A 21172-nucleotide genomic window follows, 5' to 3' on the forward strand; every position below is an offset into this window, starting at 1 on the left:
CTGGAGTTATTGTTTCTGATACTGACTCCCATGTCCAGCGTCTCCTCTTCTCACACTTTCCTGGAAAAGTTCCAACTTCAAGACGAGGCTTTCACGTTGGCGTGAAGTGAGAGCTAGCTTTTGCTGTTGGACCCGATGCGAGTCTGGTCTTGTCTCTTTCCTCTCTGGTTCTCTTTTCTTATTCTCAGCGCTGTCTACCGAATGCCAGCGTCTCCTGCAGGGTAACTGTCCCCACATCGCGGATCTGATTGATGGTGATGGGCCAATGCCCACCTGTGTTCCTGCTTTCTTCTAGAATGTTCTGAAGATGTCTGTAGCCTCCCTCACAGCTTGTCCTGGTAGCAAGGGTCTAGAGAGCACATGGTTTGTTGTTGTTTAATTTTCTGGCCATGTTTTCTTAGTGTATAATATTCTTTAACCAATAAAGCTGGAGTGCGAATCACATTTAATCATTATAAAAAGAAAGCCCTTTTCATTTTGCTGGCATTTTCTCTCCCCCTCTCCAGCCATTTTTTGTATTTTTCATTCTCATCCTTGTGCTCCTCTTCAACTAACAGAACTTTTTTTTATCATAAGTCACAAATTTCAGGCAGTAAACGTGGACCTTTACAGTGGTGTTTAGAAATTTAAAAAAAATCTTGTGTAAGACAAATCAGTCAATATCATCTTAAATTTAAGACTCTTAGATCTTCCTACTTCTCTAACTTTCCAGGTATGTATCAAATTTTTCTTTACCGGTTTGAAGTTTAAAAGGTTTCCTTGATCAAATATACAATTTTTATTATTTTTTTATGCACTGAGTACTGAGTTTGCCTTCATTAGACTATCTTGTTGTTCTTTTTCCAATTCTTGGCTTGAGCAAGCTTCACATTTTCTGTAATTAATTCTTTAATAAATGCATTTCCAACTGTGGCTTTCCCCTAATTGCCACCTTAATTTCATCTCACATCTCTTTCAAGAAGCTATTCTCATTCAGTTCTAAATTGTTTTAACTCTTTATTTTTCATTTCCTCTTTAATCTAAAAGATGTCTATATCTCATATACATCAAAATTAACCACTATATAATTTTTAAATACTTAACAAAGAAAAAATAGCCAATTTGGATAAGAGAAAATGTAAGAAATAATCTCCAGGAGTTAGGACATAAAGAAAATAATATGGGAGCTCTTATAAATAGTAGAAAATAGTGAGGCATGGTATGGTTGCACAGGTCTGAAATCCCAAGTACTCAGTAGGCCAAGGTAAAATGATCATGATGAGTGTGAGGAAATGCCTAGTAAGGTAGTGAGATAAAATATAAAACAAAAGAAAAAGGCCTGGGGATATAGCTCAATTGTCTACCATGCCCAAGGTCCTGGATTCAATCCTGAGTGCCTCAGAAGCAGGAAAAAATAGAACAAATTGGGCTGGGAAGGTGGCTCAGTGGTAGAGCACTTGCCTTGCATACATGAGGCCCTGGGTTTGATTCCTCGGCACCCCATAAGGAGAAAAAGCTGGAAGTGGTGCTGTGGCTTTAGTAGTAGATTGCTAGCCTGAGGGACAGTGCCCAGGCCCAGAGTTCAAGACCTACGACCAACAAAAAAAAATGGAACAAATTACTTTTCCTAATAATATTATATGGCTAATGACAAGTAAAAGAATGTTGTTTTATAATTTCTCAAATTATATTATGTATGTATACTGATGCATATGTATATACACAACATGTATGCATATACTGACAGTACACATGGCATACTCTTTGTGTCTATGCCCTCTGAGTGTGTATGTATACGTAGCACACTATGGCACATTACACCTCACATAGTGTATTAGGAACCGTGTTCTTGTGTGTTACTATAGTAACATGTATGTCACGCTACTTGCTGACAGTGACGTAAGTTGTTATGGTCTTTGGAAATTATAGCAGAATTCTCTATTTAAAGAAATTACAGCTTGTGGACCTTAATTATATGTACTGCTGAGAAATACCCATTTTGGGTGACACAGCTGCACGCAGACAGAACGTGGTGAGAAGGGCTAGTCCTGAGAGGTCTGAGGCAAGGCCCGTCTCGGCCGTGCCCGGCTGGTGAGCGGAGCAGGTAGGAACCGGTTATTTCTCAGGTGTGTCATCTGTGAAGTGGAAAGGAGAGCAACCTGTACTTTCAGGAAGGCCGGGAGGGCATGCCATCAAGATGACTGTAGCGTCTGACCTTCCTTCCACCGAGGAGATGGTAATGATAGATTGGAAATCGCACCAATAACACTTTCTCCAGCAAGGTTGTTGTTTTCTTCTCCCCACTCTTCAACCTTTGCTTTTGTATCATCCCAGTATCTCTTCTTCAAGAGTTAGACATTTTGACCTGGCCTAGTTATAAGAGGGGGGATTTTCAGTCATTCTTTATGGCTCGTATTTCATCGAGACTCTGACAAAGTAATTAAGTGGAGGTTTTAAGTTCATTCTTTAATCAATCTGTATCTTATTATATAATTTCAGTCCCAATGGCAATATTCCCTCCACCAATATACAGATGAACAATTCAGCATATAGCTATTTCCTAGAAAGGTTCATCAGCGAACCCAGTAAGATGAACGGAGCTTTCCGGAGTGGGTTGGGAGGGGGGTTTGGATGTGGAGGAGGGACAGCACGCTGGAAATACCTTGGGGGACGAGGCTGCTGTGGCGTGAGTGAAGAGGAAGTGTCCTGGTTGATAGAAAAATGACAAAGCAGCTAGAGTGCCGCTGACACTGTCCGTCGCTGCAGGGCCCTCATCGGTGCCCTGTGTATTACTGGCCCCGAGCGTAGTCACTCAGCACGCCAATGGGCAGGAGCTGGGGGAGGATTGTTAGTTTTGGAGGCGGGAAACAGCAAGCCCCTGCCACAGTCCTGTCCATCCGGGCTCTGTATCTCCTACACATGACCATTCTGAGGAGAGCGCTTCCTTCTGCCGCCCCCAAAGCACATCAGCAGAGCCAGAGAGAGCCAGGTTGTCACCCGCAAATGGGGAGGTCCTTGTCCTCTTCCACTGACCCACGGAAGGCATTATTTTTCCCCCCACGCTGTAGTCCTAGACTCGTCCTCTCAAGACCCAGCTGACTTGCATGGAAACACTGCATCGGGAGAGTTACTTTCCACATGTTTTTCACTCATCTTGACAATGATTATTTTTAATATTTCGGAGAAATATTAAAATTTGAGTGAAAGTGTTCTAAGAGAAATATTGGGTTTGTAGTTGTATTTTAAAGTGACCCTAAGTATTTAAGGATGATAGCCTGCTTTTACTTCTGAACATTTTCATAACTCCTAATTAAGGGAGGTGAGAATTACAGGTTCTGAGCAGAAGTGTGGGAAGGGGTCATTCTGTCAGTCGATTGCTTTAGGACTCAACCAGGTGAACATCAGATAAATAAGACTTTGTCCTGTTACTATAGATGAAAAGAAAGAGATTTAAAAAAAAACATTTTCCACTTGAATATATTCTGGTCATATATAAAATAAGAATTATTTTCTCTCCTCTAAGCCTTATGAAAATATTATTATTATTATATTATTAGATATTATATTATTATATTATTATTCTATATATTATATTATATTAGATGTTATATTATTAGATATGCATACATTCATATATGTATAAATAATATCTCTCATGCATTCATGCAAATTAAGGATATAATAGATGATAGGTAGGTAGACAGGTGAAAGGTAAATGATAGGTATTATGTAGTAAACAGTATTCTCTTTTAATTAGCATAAATTAATTGCACAAAGAGGTTTCATTATGCTATTTCTATATATGCATTTAATGTACTTCAACCAAATTAATCCCTTCATTTACTGTCCCTTAGCCCCCCCTTCCTATGCAACTTTTAAACTAAATTAGTAGGTCTCATTATACTGTTTTCATAAGTATAAGATATATCATCTTCTCTCTTTCTCTTCAAATGGCTCCTAAATTACAGTCATTCATCTGATTATATTTAATGTCTTGATTCCATAGATGAGTGAAAAATGAAGTGTTCCTTTCCTGAATTTTATCTTGTTTAATATTTTGATCTCCAGTTTCAGATGTTTTCCTGAAGGTGACATAATTTTATTTTTACTGATAAAAATAATCCGCTGTGTTTAGCTGCAACATGTGTTCTTTATCTACTTTTCAGCCCTCAGGCATCTTCTCTGGCTTCGCTATTATAAATAGTGCTGCAGCAGAGTCAGATGTGCAGGTGTCTTTATTATATCCTAACATGTTTCTTTGGATACATTGCCAAGAGTGGCATTGCTGGATCATATGGTAGTTCTGCTTTTAGCTGCGTGAGGAAACTCCATACTGATTTCTAGTGAGATTGCGTGAATTCACAATCCTACAAACATAAAATAAGGTTTCCTCTCGATTGAATCCTTTCCAGCATCTGCTGCTTGTTCTCTTGGTGATGGGCATTCTTCCTGGGGTGAGATGGAATCTCAGTGGCATTTTGAGTTGCATTTCCTTTATGCCAAAGGATTCTGAAAATCCTTCCATGTATTCATTTAGCCATTCTTACTTCTATTGAGAATTGTCTGCCTAATTTATTTGTCCCTCTATTACATGGATTATTGTTTTATTTTTAATTTTAAGCTCTGCATATATTCTGAATATTAATATCTTGTTCAATGAACAGCCTGCAAAGATATTCTCCCATTTGGTGCATTTTCTGTTTACACTAGTAATTGTTGCCTTCAATGTGCTGAAGCTTTCTGATTTGATGCAATCATTATTTGTCAATTCTTGCTCTTACTTCTGAGCAATTGGAATCCTGTTCAGGTAGTTGTTTCCTATGCCAATATCTATCTTCAAGTATTTTTCCTGTGTTCTCCTCTAATAATTTCAATGTTTAGGTCTTTGTTCTTTGATCCATTTGGAGTTGGCTTTTATATGGGGAGGGAAATAAGGATCTAGCGCAGATCTTCTACACTATTTATTGAAGACTCTGTCTTCTTTGTTAATGTGTGATTTTTTTTGGAATCTTTGTAAAAAAATCAGATGGCTATAGTTGTGTGGGTTTATTTCTGAGCTTTCTATCCTATTCCATTGATCTATGCATCTTTTCTGTGCCAGTATGATGCTCTTTTTGTTACCATAACTTTGTAGTATAATTTCAAGTCAGGTATTGTGATATGTCCAGCATTGCTCTCTTTACTCAGGGTTGCCTATCCTGATTTCCCACCACCCAATGTTAAATAATTACTTTGTATTATAGCAATCTCTCTCTCTCTCTCTCTCTCTCTCTCTCTCTCTCTCTCTCAATCTAATATCTTTTAGATCTCTCCCTCAAAACCTTTTGTAATTTCTTTACCTGTGTAATGTTACATTATTTCCATCTCTGAAAGTCAGTTGACAGAGCATATCTGTAGATTGTGTTACCCCATGGTGATGCAGAGCAGCACTGCTATGTAGAATATATTCTGTGTTATGGTGTAGACAGCTCAATCCCAGGGTCCATTCCTAAAAGCCCTATTTGTGGCTGGCTGGATCCTTGTCTCTTTTTGTAGATGCGTCACCTTATTCTGGGTATTTTTATGCTTTTGTTGTACAAAACCCTATCTTTCTATACTTAAATGAGTCTGTGTGTATAAAGTGCTTCTGAGAGTGGCAGGTTCAGAAGAACAAGACATAAAACCTCCCATGACTGCCCTAATGCTTGTGAATGGGAATCACTTGATATGGGGTTTGCATTCTTAGTTTTTCAGTGACTAATCCCTTTTTCCCTTTATCCCCTACCCCCTACACAAGGAAACCCACAGGATAGGTGACTTATTGCTAATATTTATATTCTACCTTCTAGGTGGATCCAAGTTAGAAGATTATAGACCTCCAATTAATTTTTTTGTTAACATAAACAATTATGTTACCTCTTCAACCAGCTATACATCTTCATGATTTTTCTTATTTGTCTTACTATATTTTAAAATACTCTGTGTGGGGCTAGGAAGGTGGCTCAGTGGTAGAGCGCTTGCCTTGCATGCCTGAGGCCCTGGGTTCAATTCCTCAGCAACACATAAGCAAAAAGAAAAAAGCCTGAAGTGGCGCTGTGGCTCAAGTGGTAGAGCACTAGCCTTGAGCTGAAGAGCTGAGGGACAGCGCCCAGGCTCAGAGTTCAGGCCCCACGACCAGACCCCAAAAAAATACTCTGTGTCATAAGACTAGACAATTGATTCCAAAATAAAACATTAATTTTAATGGCAATGTGTATTCATGAAATACTATTTTTCTGCCAATTAAAGACTTTTAAAAGCAAGTAAAATTAATAAGGTGTAGTTAAGTTGGTTTTAAAGTACATACTGCATATGGATGACATTTTATTTGATGTGATTTTTAATTTTCAGAAGACTTTTTAGAGCTATTAACAGGAACAGAGGTAATTACAAATATTGCTCCATCTCTTTTGCTTTATAATTGATATGTTGTATATCATTAATTCTAGAAAGACTATTGTTATATATTTTTATCCACCAGTTGAACATATGACTGGAAGGCATTTTTTGCCTTAGAAATAAAATTCTCTGAATACTTTTTTTTTGCAGTGAACATAGAGTGGCAGACATAATTCCCTAAAATGTCTAAGCCACTTATTAACAATCTTCTCAGGTAATTAATGAAACCTCTGTCGATGGCAGCCACTTCCTTGAAGGTGGCTGGAACAGGTGTAGTTCTGAGTGGGGAGATGTCTGCAGTTCACGAGGCAATGCTCGGGGGAAGGTGATAGAGTTCAGGCTACGTCACCCTTAGAAAGCAGAGCCCCTGTCGCTACTGAACATGCAGAGTGCATTCCACACCATCTTCCCTACGTGTGCAAAGGCCCAAGAAATCCTAGAGGGCAGCTCAGGCTGTCTTGACTTGGCTTTTATCATTTGATCCAAGTTTTGCTAAGGATAATTCAATTTAGGATGATTTACGGGGCCTAGGCTGGCTATTAAAAGAAGGACTGCCCTCCCCTGAAGACCAGTGGCTTCTTATTGTAAGCCTAAAGGGAGCATGGTTTCAGTTTGAATAACTAAGGGACGTATTATCCTTATGAAGGTCTGGTCCCTTCCATGCCAGAGAGTGTGGATGCGTTCTTGGTGAGACACGCAGATGGACAGATGGCAAGACTAGATGGCTGGAACGAGAGGAGCATGCGGTGCTGAAGGATGCCCATGCGGGAGTGTGGTGTCAGCGGCAGTGGCGATGACAAGGGTCCAGGAGCACAGCAGAGGAAGAACCCAGGCCCAGGGGAGGTAGCCACCCAGGGCTCTTCACCGTTCGGGTCCAGGTCCTACTGTTTAGGGGACACAGTTGATCACCACATAGAATGGGATGAGCAGCCATGCCTGGGACCAGGGCCAACAGTGCGGAAGCAAGGAAGCATATGCTGGCCCTTAAAAAGCTACACCCAGCGATTTCCCACACAATGAAAGATGCCACATGGGCCCAGAATATCGATGGTGGTTGTCTGCAGAAATGCACGTGGGAATCAATGGTGGTTGTCTGCAGAAATGCACGTGGGAACCAATGGTGGTTGTCTGCAGAAATGCACATGGGAAAGTTTTCTGTGGCTTGGCACTGATCCCCAAGCAGCAGGAAAGCCTCTGTCAGCATTGCCACAGCCATGCGCGCAGTCTCAGATGCTCACATCTCATCAGCAGACACATGGGACACAGGAGCTAGTGTCACCCCCACGTCCCTGGGCAGGGACGCTGAAGCACGTGGAGCATGGTCACTTGCGTGAATTTGCACGAAGAGCAGACAAGGACTCAGACACACAGAAGCACTAACAGCACTGCCCTTCCCTGCCAGGGAAGCACAGTGTATCCTTCCGGTGATAATTCCTCTGTCCCTACTTCCTGTCAACATCTGGACACTGTAATGAAACAATGCCAGTTCCCACTTTCATAAAGCAATAATCCTGGTAGATCAATCGGGTAAAAGCCAGAAACATGCTATTGTGTGAATGGAAATGTATACTTGTGTGGAAGAATGCATGCATTCTTTGATTCCTGCTATGTTGTACATTCAGATGCTGAAAGGCAATTCCTTAGTGTATACTACAAACCTCTAAAGGAATTGTTAAAGAGAAGCTCCTAATAGCCCAATTACCTACCTGAAGGCCAAGGCTGTGGTATGGAGAGGGAGTAAAGCAGTGAAGCAGTAGTCGCTATTGATGATGCACACCACACATAGAAGTCAGTCCTCCTATGTGTGTGTGTTTCTGGAGCTATCCAGGGGAGCAGACCTTCTTGACTTCTCTTCACCCCAAAATCCCTGTACTAGCAAAGAAGGCTGCTTGCAGATCCACTGAAATCCAGGCCTGCTCAGGAAGTCAGATGAAACAGATGTTCAATGCAGACTGAGCAAAATTTCATGTAACTGTAGATGTGATGCAAGTTTGAAATGGGCTTTGTCAGCATCATCCATCATGTGTAAAGGGCTAGTGAACCATGGATGTGCTGCTGGGGGAGGGCAGCCTATGAGGTGGGAAGGTAATTAGCATGGGAACCAGGGGCTCCTAATAAAGCCAGTATTCAGCAAGGAACCTGCAGGATTTCTTCTGGAAAGCAGGGCAGGCCAGCACAGACTCTCAGGTCAACTGTGTCTCTCATCTCTACCTTTGGCTTTACCCTCAGTGAATCCATCCTATCAAATCAGCCAACTCTGTGAGTTAGCTCAGGGGCTTGCTGCTGAGTTGGCTCTGCCCTTCATCCTAGTAGGTGAAGGACAAAGCCTAAATGATGAACAAGCTAAGCAAACTGATGTCAGAGTAATGTTAATATTGGAGTGATCCCTACAACAAGGAAAGGCTAAGAAAACCTCCAGCAGAAATGGGGAAGGACAGCAGAGCCCCAATGACTGTTTTTGTTTCCTCCCCCAGTCCTGGGGCTTTAACTCAGGACCTGGGTGCTGTCCCTGAGCTTCTTTTTGCTCAAGGCTAGCACTCTACCACCTGAGCTATCACACCACTTCCGGCTTTCTCTGTGTATGTGGTACTGAGGAACCCAGGGCTTCGTGCATGCTAGGCAAGCACTCTACCACTAAGTCACTTTCCAAGCCATAAGGACTATTTTATGGAGAGTGTTTGGGAGGGAGGGGGCAGTGATCACTGGAGAAGACACCATGTGAGTGAGAACTGAGGAGGTAGAGGGCAGCTGAATATCTGGAGAAATAAGTTCTAGGACCAGGAACCAGCTATGCCCAGGTCTTAGAGAGAATGGACATTATACAAAACCAGTAGAACATCAGCTAGGAAGCCAGTGGGGATGGTGCAGAGAGGAACAGTGGAAGGTGAAGTCAGTAAGGTGGGAGATGCTGTCACTCAGTAGGAGGTGCTGTCACTCAGTAGGAGGTACTGTCCCTCAGTATGAGGTACTTCACTCAGTAGGAGGTACTCTCACTCAGTAGGAGGTGCTGTCACTCAGTAGGAGGTACTTCACTCAGTAGGAGGTACTGTCACGCAGTAGAGGTGCTGTCACTCAGTAGGAGGTACTTCACTCAGTAGGAGGTGCAGTCACTCAGTAGGAGGTGCTGTCACTCAGTAGGAGGTGCTGTCACTCAGTATGAGGTACTTCACTCAGTAGGAGGTGCTGTCCCTCAGTAGGAGGTGCTGTCCCTCAGTAGGAGGTGCTGTCACTCAGTAGGAGGTACTGTCACTCAGTAGGAGGTGCTGTCACTCAGTAGGAGGTACTGTCCCTCAGTATGAGGTACTTCACTCAGTAGGAGGTACTCTCACTCAGTAGGAGGTGCTGTCACTCAGTAGGAGGTGCTGTCCCTCAGTAGGAGGTGCTGTCACTCAGTAGGAGGTACTGTCACTCAGTAGGAGGTACTATCACTCAGTAGGAGGTACTGTCACTCAGTAGGAGGTGCTGTCACTCAGTAGGAGGTGCTGTCACTCAGTAGGAGGTACTCTCACTCAGTAGGAGGTGCTGTCACTCAGTAGGAGGTACTATCACTCAGTAGGAGGTGCTGTCACTCAGTAGGAGGTACTATCACTCAGTAGGAGGTACTGTCACTCAGTAGGAGGTGCTGTCACTCATTAGGAGCTACTGTCACTCAGTAGGAGGTACTCTCACTCAGTAGGAGGTGCTGTCACTCAGTAGGAGGTACTATCACTCAGTAGGAGGTGCTGTCACTCAGTAGGAGGTACTGTCACTCAGTAGGAGGTGCTGTCACTCAGTAGGAGGTGCTGTCACTCAGTAGGAGGTGCTGTCACTCAGGGGCCTAAAAGCAACTTTAAAGCTTTCTGCTGTGGTTCCTAGCCATGGGAGGGGTGACATTGTGTTTGTCCCTTGCAAGGATGACAGGATGCCTGCTACACAAAGAATGGGGCTGGTGTGGAGTCAGGAGGTGCATGTAGACCTGAAAGGAAAGAGGCTCAACTGGAAATCACCAGGCCATTTAAAACAGACCATTAAAACGAAGTAGTCTCATGAAACGAGGCATACATAAAGTATGAATTCCAATATGAAACAAATCCAAGTATGATACTAGAGTTATTTGGTCCTGTCACACATGTGTTACAGTCCCTCCTACTTCCGGAATTGGTGGGCGTTAATTTTGTGTACATCCTCTCAGATGTACCAATGATTCTTCTCAATCACTTGGTTCTGGAGTGTTGAGTTTAGTCTCACTAAGCCACAAGCCCTCAGCTCCTGGTGAGTGGAGACTGCCTCTTCCTTTTCATAGGAAGGCCCATCAGGGCGAAGCTCAGAGGCCGGGTCGAAGGCTCCTTTCCACAGCCTGTCTCCCTGCTCATCTGCTCACGTTCCTCTTGGGAGCTCCACAATGGACGTCTCCACCATCTTGCAGCTTCTCCCTTTCTGTACCTCTCTGTTATTAGATTCCCTGCCCACCCCGTCTCCCATGCCACCACGAGACCTCAGCGAAGAAGTTTTAGTGAGACCATCCCTCTGGAATTATCATCCTCATAACTGTTGATCTCAAAAGCTTAAGAAAGGATGATTTGGGGCTTCAGTGATGATACTCAGTGTGGGCAAATTACCTCAGCAAATTGTTTGAAACTAGGAAAGATTGACACAGACCATTGGTCATTTCTGCAAAATGAAGCTTTTTTTGAATGTGTCTTTGGAAATGCAATCACTTCCCACAGACTAGGGGAACAGAAGAGGTATTCAGTAAGAGCCTTAATACATTATTTAAAAACTGACTGGTTGAAAAGGGGGAACCCTACTGTGTGGTTGGTGGGAGTGTAAACCACTCTGGAAAAGCAGTATGGAGGTTCCCCTAAAGACTAAACATAGAGCTCCCCTATGACCCAGCAATCCCACTTCTGGGCATTTACCCAAATGATCACAAACAAGGTCACACTAAAGCTACCAGCACAACTATGTTTATTGCAGCATTATTCACCATAGCTAAGATATGGAAACAACTCAGATGCCCCTCAGTAGATGAATGGATCAAGAAAATATGAATTCCATTATATATGTGTGTATATATATATATATATATATATATATATATATGCTTCCATCAGAAATAATGACATCGTCTCATTTGTTAGGAAATGGAAAGACTTGGAAAAAATCATATTAAGTGAAGTTAGCCAGACCCAAAGAAATATAGGTCCCATAGTTTCCATTATTTGCAATAATTAGTATATGTCTGGGATAATTTTATCAAATGAGCAGAAAAGCTCAAAACTATGTACATATGACTATATAAAATGATGCTAAGCAAAATGAACCCCAAGATATGGACACAAGAGGTCTTTCTTTGTTGTTGTTGTTGTTGTTTTAAATGTGCTATGTGATTTTTTTTTGTTTTCTTTGTATGTTCTTCGCCCTATGGTATAACCCCTGTTGTCACTGTATTTGATTTTGGTACCCTGCATCTTGTGTATACATTTGTCTAATTTGGGAAGGGGAATGGGAACAACAAAATGCTGAAACAAGGACACAGAATGACCCATTGCAACAATGATACCCACAGGACAGTATATTGGAAATGAACTTTACAACTTTGGTGGGGTGGGGAATGGGGGAGGTGGGGCGGGAAGGGATAGTGGGAGAACAACAAGGGAAGGGGTAACAATGCTCATTAGGAAGTGTACTCATCGCCTTGCTCATATAACTGTCACCCTTCTGTACAGCATCTTTACAATATAATAAAAAATTTTAAGAATTGACTGGTTGCATTCAATCCAGATTCATCTCCCTTTACCTTTGGAAGAATTTATGCTCATTGTTTGTCTTCTGCCTTATTGACGACGTACTAAGAAGATGTTACCCTTAAATTTCCTAGAACCTTATTCAGCCATGATTTTACTCCCATGAAGGATTATTCATCAGTGAATCTGTTCTTCTGCAATTGTACTCAGCGTACTAACAGGCAGGTATCTGTTTGACCATTAAGAAAGATTTCAGATGAGCTTAACAATTCATCTTGTCTGAGATGAGGAAGGTCAAAGCTGTGAACATTTAGGTTTCAGTGAGCATCCCCTGGGAGTGAGGCTTCCTCAGTGGGATGAGTTATTTCTGGAAAAAAAGAATTGGACTCTGATTTCGAGAGGTGACGGGCCAGTGTGAGCCCTCGCTCCACGGGGCGGCTCTCCTCATTCCAGACACCCGGGAACGTGTCCAGGCAGCAAGGATGACACTGCTGTGTGTGGCTTCACTGCTGGCCTTTGGGACCGCAGCCCAGCGCTCACAATGTCCAGAACACTGGACACAGGTGGAGCACACACAGCCCAGTCACCTTTGAGGTACAGCAGTGGTCTTCACCAGAAGAATTTGTTTTATGTTCTCAACCATCGCAATCTCCCCTGCTTTCAACATCTCTGCCTCCGCATTTCACCTTCCCAAGTTTACATCATACTTGTGACCCCAGTCTCCACTCCATGACCTACACCCGCAACATTTGGAGAAAAATGTGCCATTTCCTGCTGTCATATGCCATGTTAGTTTGTGCTTCCAAGAAAGAGATCTTTTCTTTCTAGTCATTGTTATATATCGGGAGGCCTTCTTTTCTTCAACATAACTACATCCATGGAATCACATTTTATAAGTATCATTTCTCAATAGTTCGAAAAATCTCCACTCTCCAGTCAGCTTTCTAAACTGTTTCATATTGTCACAAATGTTCCTCTTTCTGTGCTTGATACTTTGAATCCAGATACACAAAAGATCAATGCCACAGCCGGTGCTGGTGGCTCACGCCTGTAATCCTAGCTACTCAGAAGGCTGAGATCTGAGGATCACAGTTCAAAGTCAGCCCGGGCAGGAAAAGCCAGGAAACTCTTATCTCCAATAAACCATCAGGGGGAAAAAGCTGAAGTGGTACTGTGGCTCAAGTTGTAGAGCACTCACCTTGAGCTGAAGAGCTCAGGGACAGTACCCAAGCCCAGAGTTCAAGCCCCATAACCAACAAATAAACAACAACAAAAAGATTTGTGCCTCATGATTGATTTCTAATTCTCTCCTGTTCTTTAATCAGCACATTTTATTCATCTTATAATCCTTTCCTCAAAGCCATGTGCAAAGGAAACAGGATCAGTTTGTCCTCTAGAATTGTCCAGACTAGACACTATGTCTTGTAGTGCATGTGTGTTCTCACCTGCTTCCTTCTCTTCTGGCTTTCCTGTGTGTGTTATTGGAGCCAGGGGAGCTGGTTAGCAAAGCTCAGTGTCCATGGAATGGGGCTTCCCCACATGAGACTCCAGAACCCCACACCTTTGTCTCAATTCCATGATCTGTGGTTGATGCTCACTGACTAGATGTACTTATTTGGGGGGATCATGACCATATTCTCACTCTGTTATGCTTTCATTGGTTATCTGGAATTCTATAAAGAAACCACTTCCTTAGTCATATGTTTGGCCATCTATTGCTATCAGATCCCAAGTGAAACCAAGGCCAGGCTTTGCTTCTTTTTCTTTTCATTTCCTTTTTTTGTTTGTGTGTTTTTTACACAAGTAGGTTAGGCACTAGCCTTCCCCAGCTATTTCTTCTTCCTTCATGCAGCTTACCGCTGTGCTGTCATGAAAATAGCGGCAAGGCGATCTAGCTTAATGCATCTGCCTATGCGTCGCCTGGCAAGCAGATGAGCAGTCCTTTCTAAATGACAAAGTAAAGTTATGGGCTTGCTTTAAGAAAAGCTTTTCTGGTTTACTGGGTGATTTTCTCTGTGACACTACTGATCCCCCCAAAAGATGAATAACACAGAATTTTATCAGATGTTGACTTGAAAATTACTTAATCTCTTAGGATAAATGAGGCCTGCTGAGCTCAGGCCTCCTACCCCAAATGATCTCGGCAATAGATAAAAGTTTTATTTCCAGATTTCTTGTTTTCTGTTCCAGGAATAGTTTCTGTACTCAGACTGGAATGATGATTCTGCCGCAGATTCTAGTTACAGTCGTTACGGAGAGCCTAATCTAATTCTCATAGGCTATCCCCAAATTAAAATAAGCCATTACTCAAAAACTCATTCCAAGTTAGACATTTGGGGACTCAGAGTTTTTCTCCAAAATGTCTCAAATGCTGCTGCTGGTTAAAGCACAGACAAGCACGGGAAACAGTGCTTACCCATAATCTAAACCCAACTGCAACTGGACAGGTACACCATCATAAAGAACTGTTTCTTCATAGGAATTAACAAAACTCATTTAATAAATTCTGGCTTGTCCTGGGAACTTTGTGTACATTTCCTCATTCATTTCTTCACTAATCCCAAGAGATGGATGGTATCTGTTCCTACTGAGCACAAAACGTCAAAACAGGCTCAAAGAGCCAGTGAGGACAGGACTTGGCTTGGAAACTGGAGATCAGCCTTGTGATTGTGTTTGCTGCCTCTTAAGGCTTTGGATCTCTGCACATGGGGAACATGTCCTCATCTATGTCTGGCAGGAAGAAGCAGCCAGGCTGCTTCCCTGTGAGCACCTGGCTTAGTAGCCATTGATAGGGGTGGAAAGAGAGTTTAACTGGCTTAGGGGACTCACTGGCTGACATGAGGGAATCGTGGATGGCAGCGCTAGCATCACTCAAGCAAAGGAGCATCTGGTGGTCGTTTTGCAAGGATGACGATCATTTATGTGAAAGAGCCCATGGAGGGTTTTCTCCGATGGTCCCCCTGGGACTCACCTGCTGATGTTCATGCTCCTCTGTAATATCCTCACATCAATCAAGCTGCTCCTGGTGATCCACCGCTAATAAGTAGAATAGCCCAGAAAGGATGGCCAGGCATTTCTATGCCAGAAGACAGAAAGCACACGCCTTCCCTTGTGCTTTTCTGAAACTCAGATTCTTCATGCTGAAAGATACCAATAACCATGTTGCATGAAGAGCCCTGGGAAGAAGCCACCATGACCTGTGGCTTTAATCCACCAGTGAAGGAGAATCTTCACATTAAGAATTTGAAGTTTAATTGTTTAAATAGGGATACAGGTGGACCCATTGCAACAATGAGATGTACAAGTCATTATGTCGAAAAACGAACTTTACAACTTTTGTGGGGGGAGGTGGGGGGAAATAGAAAGGGATGGGAAGGGGAAACAAAGGAGGAGGTAACAATGCTTGATAAGAAATGTACTCATTATCTTGCCCAAGTAATTGTAATCCCTCTATATGGTATTTTCACAATAAAAAAAAGAACTTGAAGTTTATTTTATATATATTTAGGAAAAACTCCTTCAGTACAGGTATAGCACTGACACAGTGGGCACTGGCTGCTATGAGTGTACTTTTGTGTGTATTCACTTTATTTATGAGTGCTATTTCCTTCTATCTTAGGAAAACAGTCCTTTTCCCATTTAGAGATTTGTGTTTGTGAAAAATACCAACTTAAAAAAAGAAGCGGTCTGTGGTTGCATTTTTTTATATTTTTATTTTTTTTATTTTTTATTGTGAAAATACTGTACCGAGGGGTTACAATTACATGGGCAAGATCATGAGTACATTTCTTATCAAGCATTGTTGCCTCCTCCTTTGTTTACCCTTCCCATCCCTTCCCAGCCTCCCCTGTCCCCCACCCAATCCTCCCCACCCCCAAAGCTCCCCTATGACCCAGCAATCCCACTTTTGGGCATTTACCCAAATGTTTACAAACAAGACCACACTAAAGCTACCAGCACAACTATGTTTATTGCAGCATTATTTACCATAGCTAAGACATGGAACCAACCCAGATGCCCCTCAGTAGATGAATGGATCAAGAAAATGTGGTATATATACACAATGGAATTCTATGCCTCCATCAGAAAGAATGACATTGCCCCATTTGTTAGGAAATGGAAAGACTTGGAAAAAATTCTATTAAGTGAAGTAAGCCAGGCCCAAAGAAACATAGGTCCCATGGTTTCCCTTATTTGCAATATCTAGTATATGTATGAGTCAAGCAGAAAAGGTCAGATAAGGTGATGTTAGGAAAATGAACCCTAAGATATGTATTTAAATGTTTTTTTTTCTTTCATGCAATTGTTTCTAACACATTTATAAGATTATTTCTTTGTTGCTTTGTATGTCCCTCCCCCACAGTATAACCCCTGCTTTCACTATATTTGATGTCGGTATAATTTGTGGAGGGGAAGGGGAAAAACAAATCATTTAAATAGGGATACAGGTGGACCCATTGCAACAATAAGAAGTACCAGTTGTCATGTGGTTGCATTGTTAACGGGAGAAAGTTGGTTCCCTCAGAAACACCTGGTGACACACGGAGCCGTTTTTATTGTCTGCCGAGACTGGCTACTGGAATCTTGGGAGTGGAACTGCTCAGGCTCTTGATACTGCTAAAGAATGTGGTATGATGCCCAGGACAGTGCTCCACTACAAAGAATGCTAATCGCTAACAGACTCTACTCAATTATAATTAGATTTACAAAACTGACGTTGAATGACATCTACAAATATGTAGTTTCTATAAATCTTTTTCATTTCTTTTTTTCCTACTGACCTTTTCTTTGCAAATTGTAATGCAAATATCTTAATTAAACAAAACCAATTTTACTTCTCCTCCATAAATCCTGCTTTTTAAAAAAAATGTTTCACATGGTGGATAATGCAGTCGAACTTTCTGGTTCTTTGTTGTTCTCATGGTGATTAAGAACATATAGATTGATATTTTGTAATGCAATTGTTTGACATTAAGTTTGGAACATCATAGATCACAAAATTCAGCCCTGACGGATGAAAAGAACGATAGTACCCCGGTGTGTGGGTGACTCTAAATAAGCACATTGAGAACAGATATTTATAGAGAGCCTACAGATGCGACACATTTATTATAGGCAAGTGGCTCCCGTCATGCTCTCCTAAATGATGGATTACCCTCAGCCGCAAGGATGCGGTTGGTGTGTACTGAAGATGGAGAGCCCACCAGTTTCCACCCAGCACCACTGCGCCACAGATAAGCTGCAGGGGCAAATGAGCAAGGCCACCAAGGAGAACCGTGTGAAATATGTCATCTAGATTCGCCTTATTACTAAAAAAAGAAAATCAGTATGAGCGAGGCTCTCGTGGCTCATGTCTGTAATGCTACCTACTTAGGAGGCTAAGGTCGGAGGATCCTGGTGTGAAGACACCTGAGAAGAAAGGCCCCTGAGATTCTTATGTCCGATTAAAAGCCCCAAATCCTGAAGAGGAGCTGTAGTTCAAGTGATAGAGTATTAGCCTTGAGTGAAAAAGCTAAGGGACAGCTCCCAGACCCTGGGCTCAAGCACCAGTATACCAGCACGCATACACAAAAAATGGCCCTATCTCTGTGTGTGGACTGACATTAGCTATGGGGTAGTGGGAGCTCTGCTGAGCTATGGCCCAAGGGTGAATGGTTGATTGAAGACATTGGCCTATTTGTTGACCTCATATAGGCTAACAGTACTGCTGGGCTTGGCAGCCCCCATACAAATCCAGATTCCCCTCATGTGAGTGTAGCAAGGTGACCATTGTGTGTGTGTGTGTGTGTGTGTGTGTGTGTGTGTGTGTGTGTGTGTGTGTGTGTGTGTGTGTGTGCTGGTACCTGGGCATGAACTTAGGGTCTTCTGCCCTCATTCAGCTGTTTTACTCACGGCTGATTCTCTATCACTTGGAACTAACCTCTGCTTTTGTTTTATGTTGGTTAATTGGAGATAAAAGACTGGTGGGTTTGTCTGCTTATGATAATTCCGAGCCTCAATTCTCAGCTCTGTCCCCTGAATAAGTAGGATAAAAGAATGACCATTGGTGTTCCACCAAGATAATACTTTCTGCATTCACAAACTCATTTGTGCCTATAACATCCCATCAAGAATGTTAAAGTCCCTTACTGAATTTCTAAGGTGGAAACATTAATATTTCAGCCCATGTTAGATGTCTTGAGTTTTTTGGAACCCTCCAGAATGCTTTTTCTTACTTCCATACTTTTATGCTTACTGTGGACAGACTAGGCAGAGGTCTCGGTGCACTTGGAGTATTTTATCAAACAATGGCGGCACATTTTCCTCAACAGAAAGCGTTTCTAAAGAACAGAAATCAAAGTGAAGCTATCTTCAACCGGGTGTGGTTCTGCTTGCCTACAATCCCAGCATTTGGAAGGCTGAGTCTGAGGTCCAGCCACCTCGTCTCAACATGATAAAACATAGTGTAATTTGTTTTCACATCATCATTTCAGATTTTCCCCCAAACTAGAATAGGCTATGCAAAGAAAGAGGCGCTATTTTATTTAAGGTATACCCCAGATACATCAGTTAAAATACATGTTGTCTTTCCTTTAGAGTCATATTTATTTCATCATTTTGTTACAAAATCTTACATAAAAACCAATGAACATGGCTATTTTACATGGTCTTATACATGGTTATTTTTTATACCACAACCCTAGTCTGTGTTCTAGTCCTACTGAATACTGGATGTAACATTAACTTTCCCATTATTTTCCTCTTTGAAGCCAAATCAAAATACTAGCAGAAATAATGATGAAAATTATGGAACCAGGAGAGACCTATTCACCACAGATTGCATAAGGATTTTAAGTGGCAAATAAGCTCTTACCACAAATAAATATTTCTTGAATAAAGGAAGACTGTTAAAATAATGTTATTGGGTTGGAAGATTTTCTTTATTTATTTGTAATAAGGTCTCATCATAAAGTCTATGCTGGACTTGAACTTGCCAAGGCTGAAATTGAACTGCCTCCCGAGTAGGCAAAGCCCAATAAAAGGCTGTGAGACTCCTCCTCAATACCGACTGTGTTTCCTGTGCACATGGAAATGGTCTCTCTTGATTTCTCACCTGTCCTGTCTTGTCACCTGCAGAAAGTTTTCCTCTACACTGAGAATCCATGTTATTTAACAAGCAAGCAAAGAAGATTCCCGAAGAAACCATAAAGAAGCCTAGAGAATTCCTACCCAATTCCTACCCTCATTCATCCATGGCACCAACCATAGAGTTCATTCAGAGATATGTGTGCGTTGTATGGTGGGGGGACAGATGCCATTAATCTTCTCCTCATTGCTTTCCTTCGTTGCACTACATGAGTGCATCTAGAACGGCCAATTTCTATCTTTGGGAATTCATTCTGGCCAGCTCTCATGTATACATTGTTGAGAGTCTCTTTTTAAACAATGCCATCCACTCTAGTAGAGTTAATTAAGGAGGGACAGTGTTGGGAGCTCTAGGTCTAGTTAATACAGTTACTGGAATGGCTGGAAGGAAGGATCCAGAAATGTAACTTTCAGTCACCATATTTTCTTCTTCAGTAAAGATTGCTAGCACAGCTGATGGAACAGAATTGTACCTGCCAAGTTCTAGATGGTTTCACTGCTGCACTAAAGCATCTAGATGCACACAAGACCTTTCTGTGGGCCTCAGAGCTGCAACTACAGAGTCAGGCTAGATTGGAACCGCTTCAGTCTCCCTCTCCACCACCAAATAGGAGCCTTGTACCAGACTTTTCCCTTGGAACCGTCTCAAATCAGATCTCCAGTGAGTCTTGGTGGAGCGGCAAGATCAAAAGAAAATAAGTGCATTAAACATTCCTCTTTAACTATTGCTTCTTTGCCTATATCTTGCCAGTATTAAGCATCAGAATTTTCCGTAAGTGACAGCTCTAACTTATTTCCAGAGTGTAACTACCTTTCCAGTTATTCCTCATTCTTTCTTTTGCTGCCTTCTTTAAGAAGCTTATAACTACCCTTACCAGGCTAGTTATTGAGATTCTAGATCTTTTAATACAAGAATCCCTGTTATTATGATGTGGGATACCTGTTTCTGCAGCACCTTAGTTTGAATCTGAGAGATGGTTATGTTGAATTTTGTGTCCTCCTGTGTAAAGAGACAGTTTTGGTTGTTGCTTGATCTGTTATGGAAGGAACAAAAGGTGATTTGTTCAATTCTTTTTTTTTTTCCTTTTCTTGGTCAGTCATGGGGTCTGAACTCTGGGCCTGGGCACTGTCCCTCAGCTCTTCAGCTCAAGGTGAGTGCTCTACACTTAAGCCATAGCATCACTTCCTGCTTTTTCTGCTTATGTAGTGTTGAGGAATCAAACGCAGGGCCTCATACATGCAAGGCAAACACTCTACCACTGAGCCACCTTCCCAGCGCTGATTTGTTCAATTCTTGAGGCAACTTCTCTTCATTAGTATGGAGAAGACAGCATGGTGTGTGCTCTCCTACTGCCCATCTGAGGTATCCCAGAAGCCCTTGCAGGTTTCCTCATGGGCCGGGCCTTGGCCCTGCTGACCACTGATGAGGAGGCAGGGACAGCTCAGATTGCTGTTCTGCTGAGCCTGGTGGGCCCCCTGACAAAGCATGACAAGATGTGAAGTTGTAGGAGTTCCTTGTCCTGTCGGTCCCAGTGCTCCGGCCGAGCTGGTCCGTCGCAACAAGACCCATGGGGCAAGCCTGGCTTTGTTTCAAGGGTTTGATCTACAGATGGAGAGGACCAGGTGCAGAGCACGGTAGGCTCACTCCTCATTTCCAGTGTCTCCGCTCAGGGTATGTGGAGAAAGACGGGCTTCATCAAGGCAACCCAGAGGGAACAGGGGGCTGGGGAGCCACAACTGGACACTGCCTGATTCTTGCTATGACAGCGTTCGTAGGTCTTGGCAGGAACTGCCCTTGACAAGGAAAATCCAGGACCAAGTCTATCCAACATAGCCTCCAACGAATTCTACAGAAGCCAGCAAATCGTTAACTGTAGGCTTAAGCTCACTCATCATTCTCTCTTGCCACACTCCCCCTTTATCTT

This window comes from Dipodomys merriami, unplaced genomic scaffold (assembly GCF_024711535.1).
Source record: "Dipodomys merriami isolate MVZ:Mamm:240054 unplaced genomic scaffold, mDipMer1.0.p SCAF_32, whole genome shotgun sequence".
NCBI classification, from domain to species: domain Eukaryota; kingdom Metazoa; phylum Chordata; class Mammalia; order Rodentia; family Heteromyidae; genus Dipodomys; species Dipodomys merriami.